Source organism: Amphiprion ocellaris, chromosome 9, assembly GCF_022539595.1.
Source record: "Amphiprion ocellaris isolate individual 3 ecotype Okinawa chromosome 9, ASM2253959v1, whole genome shotgun sequence".
Lineage (NCBI taxonomy): Eukaryota > Metazoa > Chordata > Actinopteri > Pomacentridae > Amphiprion > Amphiprion ocellaris.
Genome location: NC_072774.1, coordinates 10,005,849 through 10,021,786, shown reverse-complemented (window position 1 = coordinate 10,021,786; position 15,938 = coordinate 10,005,849). Strand labels below are relative to the sequence as shown.

General features: G+C 38.0%; 1 long non-coding RNA gene across 1 annotated transcript; it reads left to right on the top strand.

Annotated features, from left to right (window-relative positions):
* The first annotated feature begins 4,521 nt into the window (after nucleotides 1–4,521).
* On the top strand, nucleotides 4,522–9,153 carry LOC129349631 (uncharacterized). The gene is made up of 3 exons (XR_008602694.1): nucleotides 4,522–4,653; nucleotides 6,230–6,381; nucleotides 7,311–9,153. It is a non-coding gene; the product is annotated as an uncharacterized LOC129349631 (long non-coding RNA).
* Nucleotides 9,154–15,938: the final 6,785 nt, after the last annotated feature.

Here is a 15,938-nt window from a genome sequence, read left to right as displayed (position 1 = left end):
TTGTATCAAAATGCCGTCCACTGAGGTACTCTATATCATCATAATCAACATGGGCATAATTAACGAGCAATCAATGCCACAGTGGCAGCATGGTTCAGTGAAGGGGTGAGTCACACACCATAGTGCTTCATAAACAGGCCTCATACTTGCTGTTATCTGGTCAACACAACTCAATTGTAAACACGTGTCACGTCACGAGATTAGACCTCCTTTCAAGCCCCTGCACAGCTGTTGGTAGCCCTCAACCCGCTAGACAAGGACTCCAATTTATCAAGGCAATCACCAGTAATTACAAATGTGTTCTGCAGGCGATGGAGTACCGGCAGCTTAACAGGAAGAGAGCTGTTCATTTGCTAATAATACCCTGTTTGCTTTCCTGTGGACACGCTAACAGAAAGTACGTGTTTTCTCAGGGTAAGCCATTCTCTTATTTAAGCTTTCAAGAGGCTGAAGCCAAACAACATGCTCAGCTATGTAGACAGTGGAGTATTTCATACATTTAGTGCTCCATGTGTTACTTAATGGACCAGTAACATCAGGGGAATTTGTTCTTGTTTTGGCACCACAGCTCTTCATAAAGCAGGACGAGTGACGATATAAACATGAATTACTGTCAACATACTGTCAACAAATCTGTTTGAGAGGTTTGTCATACACTTTTGCAGATCAGTATTTCTCAAATGCAACAGATGAACCTCAATATAGTACAGTACAGTATATAACAGAGGTGAATGTGTCCTTATGAAAAATCACTGAAACGCTAAATGTTTTCATATTGTATCATCACTTTATAACTGTATTATTTCTAAGTTGACAAGTTGCGTATTTATTCTTATTAACAATTTAAAAAATGCTTTAGAAAGTCTAAGTGGAAAATACAGGCCCTGAAGTTGCAACTTAATGCAACAAAAGTGAATACACCTGTAATCTATGACGTACAACTAAAAACATTTTTACCTGTGATTTCCAATCAGCCTAACTGCATGAACACGGTTATAAAATGAACTGTACTGACTCAGTTTAGGTTGTATGGGCTGTGTGGGCTTAGGGTTAGGGTATGACTTCACAAAATGGAAAATGATAAAAATGATACATGAAGATCAGTGACCAACTAAAAATCAGATGGAGCCCAGTAGCAGCATTAATTAGGGGTCATAGAATGAGACCTGGTGCTGCTAATCAAGGCTGCAGTGGACGTCCTTCTAAAATGACTCCATGGACGGTGCACTATTTTTAAAGTCTACCTCTGAAAAATAGCTGGACTGGTGCTTCAAACCTTGAACAGGGGTTATCAAAAGAACTCAGAGTTTCTGTGACAGTTCATACAGTGTGAAGATAATTGCATAACTGTCAACTTCTATGGACCCTAAAAGAAAAACCCTTGCTTGCTTTGAGGCAGTAAGCTGCAAGATTAAATGCATCAGGTGGGATCCAGCATGTTTGGCGTGAATCTGGCCACAACTACCACAGCGAATGCATATTCCTGACAGTGAAGCACAGAGGTGGGCGTGTGATACACATGGCTGACAAATGCAAAACGCGTTAGGCAGGTGACATTTATAGATGCCAACAGGAATGTCAGTGGATATCCTAAAATACTGTCTGACAAGATGATTCCCAGTTTGCAGACACTTGGCAGAAAAGGAATTTTCCATCATGATAATGATTCAGAACACACTGCCAAAATCACACCGGACATCCTAAAGAAGAAAAATCGAAAACAATGACCTGGCCAAGGATGTCTCCTGACTTCAATCCAACAGAACACCCTTGAGGTATTTTAATGAGAAAAGTAAGGGCTGCAAAAAAAACTTCCAGAAAAGAGCAGCTGAAATGAAATGAAACAGAAATCTGTTCATTTAAAATAATTGATACTGACTTTTGTTGCATGCATTTTCATTCTATGAAATCTGAGGTGTAATTTTACGCAAAAGCAGATATTCAACTGTTCAACTTAAAAGCTATGCAATTATTAGGAAGGAATACAATGTTGAATCATTAAATTGATTTTAAACTGGAGAGGTCTCATTTCTTGTGTACACCGTAGGCTCATTTTCACCTGGAAATACAAGCTGTAAACAATGCACTGTCTGGGTCTGTAAGTGTTTCTTTTTATCTCTATATGGTGCAAGAAATAATGTGGGTTGCATGTCACACAGACACCCACTCTGTCATTTCACCACAGCAATGATGGAAGAAAAAGTGTTTTTGAAGTGCTTTGTGCACAACACCTTGTTGTGTTTCATGCTACATTTCATATCAATCCATCCTCTCTCTCTACATCTCTACATTTTTTGGCGTTTTCTCCAAAATGTGTAGAGACTGTGTCTAGCCGAGTACGAGGGGATCGATTTGGACAACAGGTTCTTGCCGCACAATATTCTTTAGATTCCCATTATGATGGACCAATAGATGGAAAAAAAACCCAGCCTCCCAAAGCATTAAAGTAATCAAAAACCCTAAGATGTCTTGATTGAGACATACTTGAGAAACAACACTCAGTACAACTGGAAATGACAAGTTAATTGAACAAGCAGCAGGGTGACTCCGAGCTGCCACATCACAATCAATGCAGAGCCAAATGAGCTAAATTTGTGAGGCTGTAAATTTAATAGCACGATGTTTCTGCTCATGAATGTATCATGCAGCCTGTCAAGAGTCTATTACACATGTGTGGTGTGAATCGCAAACATAGACTGTGTTCCCAAAACAAAAGCCCATGAAAGCCATATGAACATTCCTGTGAGTGGATGAGCCGGTTGCTGAGATTAATTTGACTCACTTTGCCATTAGAGGACCAGCGCAGGTACCTGAGAATCCTTGCTCATCCCTGCTATTAGTTTAACGAGAAGGAGATTACAGCCCACATCCATTTTGAAAAAACAAGTTTTGCTTTCGACAAGTGAAAGGAACTAATCACAGGATGTCGATTCCTGTATGAGTGTCTCTCTTTGTGCTGTATGTGAAGGTTTTAGAGCATTATCAGACTCTGAATGCTCCAACACGTGAGAACCGATAAAAGCATCCATTCTTGACATCTTTTCAACAGCCTCCTAATCTCGGTGCGTTAATCAGTCCCTTTTAGGTCTAACTACGTCTGCATAGAGAGGGTCTATTTTTGTCTTTAGAGGTCCCATATTGTGCCCCTTTTCAGCTAATTAATCAAATTCTCACGTCGCTATACTGCGTCTTTCAGTTTTTTGTCTAAAAATACCACAGAGATGGCAAAAGTAAATGTCTTCGTATCTTAATAGCTTTTATTTTACACTTCAAGGTTTCTAACAAACCACAAACACAGCAGAGACGGATTTTCACCATATGGGACCTTTAAAAGAATTCCACATTATTGATTTGGAGGCTCTCAAACTGCAGCTACTCTATTTTCTAACAGATTTAAGAAATGTCATGTGGTTGTGGGGTTTATAAAATAGCAGACTTAAAGCTCCTGAACAAAAATAAAATAAGTTATTAAATTGGAAATAAAATAGATAATAAAATGAACATTTGTTGGGGTTTGACAAACAGCTGGGGTTTCACAGCTATTTAATGAATTTTGGCAACATCTCAAAAGAGAAATGCTAAAAATGCTATCAGACAAAGTACTGTAAAGTTGAGCTAGAAAACAGCATTTAGTGAAAGTTTTTGAACATTCTCTTTGTTATCTTAAATTACAGATAACTACTAAAATCACAGAAAAACAGTATTAATTTACATGTTATAACTGTATAAAAAACAGGCAAACTAACACTATTATTAATGTAGTTAAATCAGCAAAAAATATAATTATTTTACAGATGTTTGCTGGAATTCATTTTTTCAATTTTTAAATTGTTATTCCAAAGACTTTCCCTGTTTAGCTATATATATATATCTGTATATCTGCTGTTATGTTCAGTTTTTACTGTTTTTAAATGGTTGAATATTCCACCGTGTAGAGTATTTTTTCTGGCAAATTTCCAGTTTTTCAAACATGCTTTTTTCCCCAGTGTACCCTAGCAAATATTTCACACTTAAACTGTTTTTGAAAAAAAGGTGACCTTTGGTGTCCTTGCAGAACAATAAAACCTTCCTCAAAGCATTTGCAGAACACATACTGTGTGAAAAGAAGCTGCATTTCTTTTGTAACCCAGAACAAATTCAGATATGTTTTATACCACTGTACCCCCAAGCTGCGCGCGTGCGCAATTGCGCACTGCTGACACGGTCTCCGTGCACAGAAAATCTGCGCTGCGCACAAAAAAAAAATCCAACCTAAATTGTAAATAAAATAAACGCGTAACAATTCATTCTGTGCTATTTTTCAATGTGAGTCAGTGAGTGACCGGTGACTGGCTGCTGCAGCCAATGATGCGATTCACATACGCATTTACCATAGACTGTATATAATGGTATTTACGCAGCTAATCAACGTCATTGACAGGCGTCCTTATGTGCAGCTACCCTTGTTCTCATAGATATGAATGAGTAGATAGGACACGCCCCTTTGAGCTGCGTGGTACTGCGAGGCTAAGCTAGTGGGGGCAAAGTTTCAGTGCATTCCGTTGATGTAGACGGCGTGAAAACGGAAACAAGTATGCCGTCTCACTGTGCTGCATACAATTACACACTGCGTCGTACGATTGAGACAAGGAAACTTGGAATGACTTTTCATAGGTAAGAATAGTTTTGGGCTCTTTTTCCAGTATTAAATCTTATTGAGAGCTTCCAGTCTATGAGAGCTAACTAGTTAGCCACTAGCAAAACGCGAAGGCGAGCTAGCAGCTTGACAAGCAAATACCAGACGATTAACCCTTTAGGCGCCACAGTTTTTTTCAATAAAATATTCAGTTTCTTGTAACTTTGAAATGATTAGAGATAAAGGCATACGGTAAATGAATAAAATCATCAGTATGATCCAAAGTTTGTGATGGGAGTAAATTCACTCATCCAATTTGCATATTATGACGTCACTAGGCGGCGGACATATGGATTACATAACTTTTACAGATGTTTATCGATCAAGATGGCATTGCTTGGCTCAGAATTTGTCAGATTCCTGTCTCCACGATACCCAACAGGCTCATCAAAATGTCTGATCCACCTGTGATACTGTTCCTCATCTCTCAAGCAAACCCAGCCATCACGATCGTCATTTACAGCGGTGCCGCCGCTATTATCAGTGCATTTTCGCACGCGTCTGCCGCTATTTCCGTGGTTTTTTGCGTCCCCGCTACCCACCTCACCATTAGCGGTGTTTTGACCACCCCTGCTACACCCACCACGTCCCCTCCTGCCACCCCGGACACGGTGAAGCAAAGGATCGGCTCCAGTATGTGCTGCTTGTGGACTGTCATGGCGCACGGACACAGCGTCACTTTCTGTCTCACTGGACGACTGAACATCTTCATCAGAGGGTGAATATCCCTCTTCAGAATCTGAGTCAGCCATTACTACTAATACTTTGTCAACAGCGAACAGACCTCTTGGCATGGTGAGTTTTCTCTCGCTGTCTTGCGCTCTGTTACGCGCCGACTGCGACCCTCGTCTCCTCGACCGGGAGGCGGTTTTCAAACTCCATAAACTCCAAAACTTTGAATGAAAACACGCCCACAAATGATGCTCAGAATGAAGTCCTAGATGTCCGCCATCTCCTGGTGTAAAGTACTAACTACATGAGGCACCATATTTGCAGCTATGGCTTGTTATGTTCAGCAATGTTGCTTGTTGCAATATTGCGACTTTGGCGCTTAAATGGTTAATAGTAGCTGTAGTATAGTTGTACAAGCAGTAGTAGTAATATTAAAAGTACAAGCAGCAGTAGTAGTATAAATAGCTGTTCGAGTCGTAGAAGTAGTATCAGCATTTGTAATAGTATTACAATTTGTAGTAGCAGTGCCAGTATCAGCAGCAGTAGTGTACCACCACTGCTACTAGTAGTAGTCACATTGCTATTACTACCACCAATACTATCAATAGTAGTTATAAAGCCTAACTCATGTATATCCAGATTACCATCTATGTTCTTCCTCCAAACCCATTTTATGATTGGGATTACAGGCAGTTCTTTAGGATTGCTCTCAAATAATTGAAATGTTACTAAACAAGGTTATACTTATCAAATTAAATAGCTCTGGTCTCCAGTATATTGGCGAATTCGGTTCTTTGTACTTAATTTATTAGCATGATTTCTTTTTAATATGTTGTGTACAGACTTAATTACTTCTCTGTCTACTTTTCTTACTCCATGTAGGTTTCCCAGAGACTATGGGTTGAGGAGAAATTGGAAGTTGTCGGCTTAGACCTGGTGTCATTCCATCAGTGTTAAACTTCCCGGCTCATCTTGGAAGAGTACGTGCCAGAAAGACCATGACCAAGCAGCCTTGAGATCTTAGTCTCCCTGAGGTGGGTGTCAACGGTGTTCACGGTCAGGTCTGTGGTAATCCCGTCAAAAAACAAAACAGAAAAAAATCTAGATTATAAATCAACATGTAACCAAAGCACTCTGTGTATAACGCCATAGTATAGGATGTAGTTCAGAAAATGTCAAAGTATAGTATGCTTTACTCAAGAATAACATAGTATGGCCTGTAGTTCATAGTACAGCATGTCAGCAAAAAAAACCAACTGATTATTATGTGGTTCAAAAAGCGCAAAATGATAGGATGTTGCCTAAAATTGTCATGTATGATATGTGGTTCAAAAAATGTCATAGTGCAGTATATTGTCAAAATAGTATGTAATTCAAGAAAACATCAGAGTATTTCGTCTAAAAAATGCCATAGAATAATAATTTCATTGCACAAGTAAAAGTATAGTAAGTTTTAAAACTGTTCGAATTCTTATATGTTGCTAAAAAAAAAACAAAAAAAAGACTAAAACAAAAAAAGTCACAGTAATATGTCAATTAAAAAAGCCTATAGTATAGTGTGCCGCCCAACAAACATCATAGTATAGCATGTCGCTCTAAAAACGTCAGAGTATAGCCTTTAGTCCACAGCTGTCAGTAGGTGAGGAGCAACACAAAAACAGTCCAAACGCTGGTTTCCAGAGGGTTAGATGAGAATTTATTTGAAAGAGTACGTTTATAACACAACATGTGAGGGGGTTAAAAACAAATGAGTGTTAGTAAAATAAAAATAAATAAACAGAACTAAAAGTGAACTTCATGTTGACATTGATGGGCATTCCAACCAGGAACAAAGTAAAAGATAATCGATATAAAAAAAAAACCTCTTCCTGTTCACCTCTTAAAACCCCAAAACACACCGCAGTAGCACCCTAAACTAAAACTACCAGTGGGTTCCCTGTTTTCCTTTCTGAACAATTCAAAGGTCCCTCTCTATCTCCCCACACATCCACCAACCACTGGAACACATCTCCAAAGTTCTGCCGGGCCAGCTCAGCTTCCCCTCAGAAGAAGTGCTGCCACCTGCCAGATGAAGGAGCCTTTTGAGAGGCAGCTGGCATCGTGATTGGACTGTACTTTGGTCTGTTCCAATCCAGCTTCAGCTCCAGAGACGGCAGGCGGGACGAGTCAACAGAGGCCTGGTGGACGAAGGCATGCAGCTGAGTACAATCCAGAAAACAACAGAGGAGGAGTGCAGTGGCCCAGGGCCAGAACAACCAGAGTAGCACATTATGTCTCTTAGAAAACATCATAGTACAGCCTTTGGTATGAAAAAACGCCATCATATACATCGTATATTGTACAAATAACAAGTCAAAGGAAAGAGACATACATTGTAGAATTGTAGTAATTGTGTGCTGACTGATTTACTGATTATCAGTATTTTATTTTTTTACTGATTGACGGTAATAAATACATTTAAAAATGGTGCTACTTTGGCTCTGAACCTTTATCTACCTGTGGTCGCTCTGTCTTCTGGACTGATTTGATTGGTTATATGTAACAAATAAGACTTCTTTAACTTAACATCTGTAAACAAAACAAAAACGTATCAACAAAGTTTTCTGTTAGAGTTTGTGTTCTTCTAAATTTAACTCAAGATTTTAAATACTTTCATTTACTGCAAATGAATATCTACTCCAAATGTCTCACTAATAATCATTATCAGCCTTAAAAACCCACAAAACACCCCTTTATACTCGACCACACTTAGTACAGTCCGGTTCCCCCTTCTATAAATCTGCTTGGAATCTTCCACTTCCTGTTTGTCAAAGTGGCCTTCTACCTGGACAGGTTTTGTTGGAGCTCATGCAACAAACATTTTGGGTAACTGCACTTTAATATGGATGGATGACACTGAATTAGAGTCTGTTTTAATGAGACTGAGTTAAGATGTGTAGCTCTGTCATTAAATAGGAAATTATTTCTCAGAATTCACAGAGAAAAGTCTGAAATGTTTGCTAGGTTAGCGTCCCACATGTTCTTTGGCTCAGCTAAAGCTAACTCTCTCCAGCTTCTGGATCTCTTGAGTTACTTGTTAAAATATCTTGCTAGAGGTGCTGAAGCTCAGAAAGTCTGAGATGTTTGTTCAAAATAAGCTCATTCTCAAGTCTTCTCTGAACTGTCCTCTTTTGTTTGAACTTTCCCTAAACTTAGCAGTTAATGACAGCAGCACATCCAGACTCAGTCTCATTTATGTAGAGATTAAACTTCAGTGTCATTCATTGATGTTAAAGTGCAGTTTTTCAAATGTTTGTTGCACATGCTCCTGACCAAACCAGTGCAGGTGGAAGTGATGTGAAGAGAAAGCTCCAGAGGATGAATATCACACATTTATATTGGAAATAAATGTCCTTTAATTCGACATTGTCATGCAAAAGTTGGATTTCCCTTTAATGATGTTCAAATCTTTGTTGAGTGTTTTGTTGATGTTGGTTTCTAAATGTTTTTTGACATTTGGCCCCAGAGATTAAAACCTTCTACGGCTCACAAGCTGCAACAATTCACACATTATCAACTATCTTTCTGACTAAACTAAGATAAAAAGTGAAAAACTGCCTGATTCCTGCATCATGAATGTAAATCTTTTTGGTTTTTATGACAGTAAACTGAATATATTTGGGCTTGATATTTTATAAACCAAAACAAGAAATGAATTACTGGAGAAAACGACAGATTCATGGACAAAGAAAATGTGTTTTCCAACATATATGGCTGAATTACTCCAACATTACAAGATACATAATTTTAATTCAATTTTATTTATATAATGCCAATTACAGGTCAAATTGTCTCACGATGCTTTATTTTTACTTTTTTTTGTCATATTTAAAATATGACAAAGTAAATTTAAACCTCTTGACTAATCCAATTTATTACTTGGTTTTTAAGAGATTAATCGACAACTAAAATAACTTTCTCCACTAAAACTAATAAACATGAGGTCAGATAGAAGGAACAGTTTTAAATACTGCAGTCCCACGACGACAAGAATAAAGTTTGTCAAGAAAAACTAAATCTGCTGGTGGATTCCATGAAAGTCCTAATAAAGGATAATAAAGTGTGATACTAAAGGTTTGTGGTGCTAAAAATCTCAATGTAAAGATATCGAGTTGAACATCTGGATGGAGGTTGATAAAAGTTGACCTTCTTTCATTTCTCTGGAGCCGACTCCATGGATTTCATGGATGGTGGTTAAAGACCTGCTCTTCTAGGCGTCTTCCTTCTAGTCGCTGTAAAAAGTCAGTCCATCCTGGCCGACTTCAACACCTCTTCATGACAACTTGTTCTGCCTCCGACCTCGTGGAAACTCAAGAAACTCGGGGAAAACCTGTCGAGACTCGAGGAACTCATCGAGACTCGAAGAACTCGTTGGGCGGGTGAAGGTGTGGTGGGCGGTAGGGGGAGGTGGGGGAGTAGAGGGGGGAGGCCGCCACCCACCTCCCCGCCTACTCTCCGCCCTGACTCCACCCAGACTCCGCCTTGGCTCCACCCGTGTGGTCACTTGGAAACTACGATGCCAAAGGGACGACGAAATTATTTCTTTTCATCTGATCTGTAGCTCAGTGAGTTAAGGATTTGCCTATGGAGCTGCAGGTCGCTGGTTCAAGACCAGACACTTCTTAAATTTTCTCAAAGTTCTGACAAAGACAAAGAAAGAAAAAGGCCGGTGGTGGGTCTTGAACCTGCGACCCTCCGCTCTGTAGTCTCTCCTCTTATCCTCCTGAGCTACTCGCTCAGATACAAATTCTTCTGGTTTTTGCGCATTTATCATCTATTTTTTGTCATTTTCGAGTTTTTTTTTTTAACTCGAATCTCGACTCGACCGTTTTTCTCAGGAGGTTGGACTTCAGCCTTTGTGCTGGAGGGTGGAACCCTCAGTTCCAAGACTTTCCAAGCCTCCACACCTCCCGAGTCCTCAGGACCTGAGCTTTCACACAGTCTGAGGGCTGAAATTTTCTAAGTCCCACAGTAGTTCTCTGTTAGATTTAACTTTCAGACAGTCCAAGGACTGATATCTTCGAAGTTCCTGAGTAGTTCTCTGTTAGTTTGAACCTTCAGACAGTCTGAGGGCTGAAATTTTCTAAGTCCCACAGTCGTCTCTGTTAGATTTAACTTTCAGACAGCCCGAGGACTGATATCTTCTAAGTTCTTGGGTAGTTCTCTGTTCGTTTGAACCTTCAGACAGTCTGAGGGCTGAAATTTTACAAGTTTCTCAGTACTTCTCTGTTAGTTTGAACTTTATGGTTAACAGAAGCCTTAAAACTTGTGACCATGAGTCTTGATTTCACATTTAGACCATCAATTGGAGTTCTTCTCAGACCTTCACCTGTGGGTTTTTTAGAAATCCTAAACAAACTTTGATTCTCTTCACTGAACAGTAAAGTTTGTGGAGATCAGAAGGTAACATTAGTTTGATAAATGCCGTCAACTACTATTAGACTTTATCTGGAAAGCAGTTTTCTGAAATGAGTTCTTAGTAAACTGTCTACAATCAAACCAAGAACATAGAAAGAGGAAATGTTTGAAGAAACAACTTGATGTTTTCATTTCAGACTAGAAAACACTTAAAGGCCTTTATCTGTTTTTGCTCTTTTGATCATTTTATTGTTTCTTCTGTTTAATTTGATCTTCTAAAGTTTAACTGGTGACCTTTCAAAGGTTTTATCTTTAGTTTGATTCTTCGTAAATGTTTAGTTTTGCTCTTTTCTCACCTTTTATTCTGTTCTAATGTCTGATCTGATTTCGAAATGTTTTGTCTTTTTAATGTTTTTGTTGTTTTTTCAAATGTTTTATCGGCTTGTTTGAAAAATTTCCTTTTCTTTCCCAATGTTTAATTTTTCGATTAAATCTTTAAGGTTTTTCTTTTTAAATGTTTTACCACCTTTTAATGTTTAATTTTCTTTTTTAATCCTTCATTGTATTTTCTGTTTAATTCCTATTTAAAGTTTTATTGTCTTTAAGATGTAATTTTCTAATTAAACACTTAATTTTTTAATTAAATGTTTTGACTTTTAAAGGTTTAATAATCTAATTAAATGTTTTGTATTTTTCTAAATGTGTAATATTCTTGTTTAATTGTATTTTTTAAATGTTTAATTATCTAAAATATTTCATCTTTAATGTTTAATATTTTTGTTTACATTTTTTTGTTTAATTTCATAATTACATGCTTTGTGTCTTCCATTTAATTATCTAATTAAATATTTCATCTGATATAATTTAATTGTATTTAATGTTTAATTTTCTTTTTAAAAGTTCTATTATATTAAAGGTTTTTTGCTTTGATTTAATTGCTTTTTTTACTGTTAGTTTATATCTCTAATCTTTTTTTCTGTCATTTTAACCCCAACCTTAAAATTGAAACAAACCCTTAAATCACAGTGAAAATACTTCTGTTGTCACAATCATGAGTTAGTCAATTATTCAGTTTATCAATTCAGCTTTATTTGTTTAGCACCTTTCACACAGATTACAAAACTAAACAAGCAAAGAGAAAAAACTATGCTAAAACTATGATTAAAACTCAAAAACAAACAAAAAAAAAGATTTAACATGGTAATAAAATATGTTGTGTCCAGGGGATGGAGGGAGTTTATTGAAGTCTTCTTGGGCTCACATGGGAAATCATTTAAAATATAAACTTGATATTCAGTCTAAGGAAACTGCAGAACGACAGAAGAACCAACAATATCTCCTGTTTTCTCCTTTAATGAGTCGACTCTTCTTGTGCTTTCAGACCAAAGAACTACAGACTCTTCACAACCTGCTCAAACTCTTGGTACAGGACCTCACCACACGGGTCAAGAAGGTTTCCTTCTCATTTCTACTCTGAAGCTCACCTTCTCCTGCTCAAACTGCTGACAAATGTTTCTGCTGCTCTAAAGTCTGGTCTCCAGAACTTCCTAAAAACTCTCAAAGTCTCTTCTGCTGCAGGTTGCTTTGTAGAACTGTTGCAGAAAACCTCACTAAACCACATGGAGGGGCCTCAAGATAGTCGTCCAGATGAAACCATACAAAAACCAAACTAGCACAACCCAAACGCTAAAGTCTCCTGCAGCCTACCAGAGAACCTCTGAGAACAGAGAATCAGGACAGGAACTCTTACCTTCTGGACAACCAACGCTGGTTCTCAAACAAGAATACAGAATGTGTCTGACCAAAAACCTCTGAAGACTCACTACAGCCAAGATAAAGATACAACTCAGCTGTACCAAATCCACTAATCACTGCACACATTAGCACCATGTGCTAACTGTGGCTAAAGAACCACATTTACCAAGACAACTATCCAGTACAAAGCCCTAAAACACACCAAGAAACACATTAAAGTCTATTTTACTGCTGGAAGCTGCAAGCCAACGCCTAAAGAACAAATTAAAGCAATGGAGCCAAACCCAGTTCAGTGGTGAAGAGAAACAGAGGAAATGTTTGTCTGCAGCTAAATAAAGCAGGAAGACACTGAGCTGCTCAGGTGTTCCTGATAACACCTAGCAGCCACCTGGACAGCCAATAGGAACACAGCTTACTGGAAGTCCAGAGGGCTGGGTTAGTGAAGGAAATTTAGTTTAAAGTTGAAGCAGAAAGTTAACAAAGAAAGTTGAAAACCACCTTCTGATACCTGAAATCTCTGAGTTTTCACACAAAGAACACCTGAACATGTCAAACTGGTTCCATAGTAGAACCATCATTGTAAAAACGTCATAGTATGGTGTGTTGCTCAAAAAACATTAGGACCCGGCTGTCAGGGGACAAACATGTAAGAAACATGAGAACAGAGAGAACCCAACCAGTAGGTCACAGTTTATCATCCCCCAGTCATCTCCTGAAGTCCATATGGTGAGAGACATCAGTATCTGGTTGTTAATTTACCAGAGGATGCTTATAATCATGCTGATGTGGTCTGTACTCTACAGTATTTTAGTGACTCAATAAATACCTAAGTTGTTTTTTTAAAAATGCTTTTTAGTTTTTAAGAAACATTTAATAGCCTATATGTAATCAATAAATGGCCTTTGCCTATCTTAAGAAAAATTCACTCAGAACTCTGATATGTTAACAGTACTAAATAAATCAATAAATACATGCATACACACAAAAATAAGTTAATACAATAACTGTGTTAAGATAAGATTTAGATTTTTAAAAAAGTTGTTTATGTTTTTGCAGAATCCAGTATTGCTCACTGGTTGGTCATTACATTTTATTAGTTTGATTTCACTGTTTAAAATGATGCCACCTCTTTTCAGACAGAACCTGTGATAATAAAACAATACAAAATTTTTAGTTCCGTGTTAATAAAGCACTTAAAGCTTTAAGTATGGCTAAATGCTTTTTTCAAAATTAAATATATCACTCCTTAGGTGGTAGTGGCCCCAAGTTCAGTAAAGTTGGAAAGATATTCACAGATTCGGACTTCCAGCATCAATAACTCATTAGATATAGGTTGTCAAAACATAAACGGTGCCTCTTTCCCATTGTTGCAAGGCAGACAATGTGCTACAAGCCCAGTTTTATCAAAAGTAGCTGTCTTTCAAGCTACAGGAATAACATTGGTGTCTATGGAGTGAACAGGGTCCGTCTGCAATTTGCAAAACCGCTGCAACAGTAAAGAGAGACAAATATTCAATAACTTCACTCTTATACATTGTAGTGTCACTAAAATCACTGCAGCCTTCAACTGGCTCCTGTTGACAAAGTGTTTTAACAGAAATGTAAATGCTGTAATTTGATTCTTTTAATGAACCATGTAACTTGAATGGATGTGATGCTGGTGTGACCACAGTGCACACGTCTGATGTTGCTCACAGTGGTCCAAGGGACGCTCAGGGAGTTTGTGTGTTTGCTCAGACTCCGGAAAAACTAGAGGGAACATTGCTTTATACCCAAAAAATTGAAGTGCTGCAAACGTTTAAGCTCAACCTTCACTTGTTTTTAAGTCTCTTGCAGCCACTCCGCATCCATTACCATCAGCAGTGAACCCTGCCTTCTGAAGTATGCCTGACACTTCTTCTTTGTCACAGAGCAAATAGCAGTCACCAAACAAACGAGAAGAGGCCTACTGATCAATTAACTGCTCATGAAAGATACTTTAGCATTTCAAAGCTTTTTGAGAAGCTTTTTGCCATGAGGACTCAGCTCTTACACTTCATCTTCAGTCCCTTTGGTCAGATGAAAGGAAGATGAGACGAGGAAGGACCCGGCGCATTTCACTGCACATATAAAACAAAAGCATGTAGCTTTGATGTCTGCACTTGTATCATCATTTGCATCCTCAAGTGTTTCCCATTTACATTCATGACTCCATGCGTATTGAATGCGTTGTTTGCATTTGTAATCGACATAAAGCAACTAGGGTGCAACAGAGGGCCCTTACACTATAATGGCAGTTATTTTAGTGAAAGGCTAAAAGGGACAGCGTGGCGGTGAAAATAATGTGCATGCATTGCTCTGTTGCACAGATAAAGGACACTTGCTATAATAACATAGGACTAAAATGCAGCTATGCCAAATATAAGTACATATTTATCTATTTCTTCCCCCCAATTTTACCTCCACGTTGACTATAGGTGCGCACACTCCCATTTCTTAAAGGCACTGAAGTGTTGAAACTCAAAATGTGCCCATATCCTCTAGAGCAGTGGTCAAATAGTTTAGATTTTGCACTTAAATAAGTTTTGATGTAGCTGTCGTTTATTACCAAATGTCTTCCAGGCTCATGAAAACTTCAAATCTTAAACTAATTTTTCAGTGTGGATTTTCGCCTCTGCAGGCATTTCAGCAGTTGAAAACAACCACGGGGGAAAAAAAGATTGAATTCAACATTACAAAAGTAATTTTGTGCAAACAAAATCAATGTAAAAATGCATCTTAAAAGAGCATTTCCCATTTCAGTGACAAAGGTATTGCACAAATACTGACCAAACTGTCAAAAATGAAAACTGTTTAATGAGGCTATCCCTCACATTGTGATTTCATTGGCAACCCAGATTCTTCATCTGACCCACAGAAAATTGAACAGGGTCAAATGTACAAATTTTGCATTGTGTCAGATCAATCAAACTCTTAAAAACTCATCTGTGTATCAAATTTGCGTAATTAGAAGCAGTTTTGCAATAAAAGTTCAAAAGAATAATAGAGAAAGCCCGACCCCGCAAGCTGATAGGATCTGTTCCTTAGATTTGTTATGTATAAAACCCTAGAAATCTGAATCTGTGTTTTAGAGATTGTCATCAGTGCAGTGCAGTTTCAAGGTTAAAAACACGAGCACATAAAAAAAGCACCACATGTTCACGTTAACAAAAATGACTTACACGCTTTCCCTATATAAAGTCTGACTATATTAAAAAAATCAATTCTCCAGAGCTGAAAAGTGAGCATTGAAATTGTTGTCTGGCCAACGGTGTAAATGAATGATTCCCACCATGTAAGCCAAAGAAAAGCGGCAAAGCTTCATATCTGACAAGCTGCAACCAGTCAATTGTTGGTATGATTCATTCCAATTATACTCACAATATTACTGCTACTTGTAGTAAGAAAAGGCTTCAAAAGC